Source organism: Chaetura pelagica, unplaced genomic scaffold (assembly GCF_000747805.2).
Source record: "Chaetura pelagica isolate M959 unplaced genomic scaffold, ChaPel_1.0 scaffold531, whole genome shotgun sequence".
Lineage (NCBI taxonomy): Eukaryota > Metazoa > Chordata > Aves > Apodiformes > Apodidae > Chaetura > Chaetura pelagica.
The window spans coordinates 2,272,655-2,274,259 of NW_009952362.1; positions in this window are offsets into that span (position 1 = coordinate 2,272,655).

The window sequence follows — 1,605 nt, forward strand, 5'->3', positions numbered from 1 at the left end:
CCCCCATCTATCCATCCCCTGGCGCTCTGCGCTTGTTTTCCTCAGGTTTCCCTGTTAACTCTTTCTTTTCCGTCTCTATTTTGATTGATTTTCTATTTATTTTGTTAATTCCGTTTTGTGTTTTTTTTTCTTTTATGTTTCCTTCCCCCGTTTTCATTTTACCCTTCCTTCCGGAGCGCGCCCTGCGTTCTCTCTTCCTTTGTTACTCGACCAGGGGCTCCCGGGGTCCCTCCCGGGGTCCCTCCCGGGGCAGCCCCCCAAGTCCCCGGCAGGTGCCGGGTGCCCGGGCGCTGCGGGATCCCCTGCACGCAGCCTTCCCTGGGCAAGGGGTCCCGCTGCGGAGAAGCTGCTCCGCTGCTGGAGCCCGGGGGGTGACGGGGCCGAAAGCCCTTGTGCTCCGTCGCCCAGAACAAATCCCGCCTGCTTTTTCCGCTCGCAGAAGTTGAATTCACGTTGGGGTTTCTGGTTATGTCTTTGGTTGGCGGTGGTGTGGGGGGGTTGTTTTGGGGGTGGGTTTTTTTTTTGCCTCACGTGCTAATTGTTGTTCCGTAATGAAGCTGAGCAGCCCCGGCCGGCACCTGCCAGCAGGAGGATGACGGAGTTGCCGGCAGAAATCGGGTTTGCATGGGAAAGCAGCAGCAGCAGCACCGCTGCTTTGGAAATCCAGCGCGTTTGGTTTTGTTTGTGGTTTTTTTCTTTCTTTAAGTCTGCTCTTGTCTTGAAGGGAAACTGTCAACATGATGTGCTGGTTTGGTGTTTGGTTGTGTTTGTTTTTTTTTTCTGGGGGTGGGGAATAGAATTTTTCCTGCCGTTGGGATGGATCGTGTCCGACCTTATCTCCATTTAAAAATGCATCATTTTATGCGGTTCCTTCTTTGGAACTGGAAAAATAGGAGGATGGGGGGGATACTGGATTTTTACTGCTTAATTTTGAAATGCAGTACTTGCATCCAAACAACTCCCTTCCTGAGCACTTGTTTTCACTGGAGCTTTCACTGACGATTATCACGTTCATAGCACTGAAAATCCTCACTTCTATGAGCCAATTCTGCAAAACCTTTCAATATTTTGATTTGCAACCAGGACGTTTTAGGTTTAAAAGTCCCATGTAACCGAGGGCTCAGCTATGGAACGTGCTGTGTGGAACGTGACTGTTGTAAACAGGCAGCTTTTACGTGTTGCTCCCAAACAAAGAAAAATGCTGCTGGGATTGGAAAACAATCTCAGAGCGTCACGGGCCCTCGCTAAACTAAGGAATAGCTGCAGAGGTGGGAGTGTTGTAGCCTAACGTGTATATACACAGTCTTACAGGGAGGAGATCTGCATGCAGAGCTCAGGTTGTTATTGCACCAAGAGGATACTGTGCCCTTCCCTCTGCCAGCTCAGTGCGCCCTGTGCTGCCAGCCTGGCAGAGACCTGGGTAATGGCTGGGCACTCCTCCTTTGCCTCTGACCTGGCAATTAGCAGTAGCAGAGGAGACCAGTGCATAGAAGTTTGTTGATGGAGACCTTGGCCAAAAGCGGCTGCAGGCAGAGTGGGTGCTCACCTGCTTCCTGCAGGATGCCCAGGTCATTTGACTGCGGTGTTAGGCAGGGCTGTGGGGAG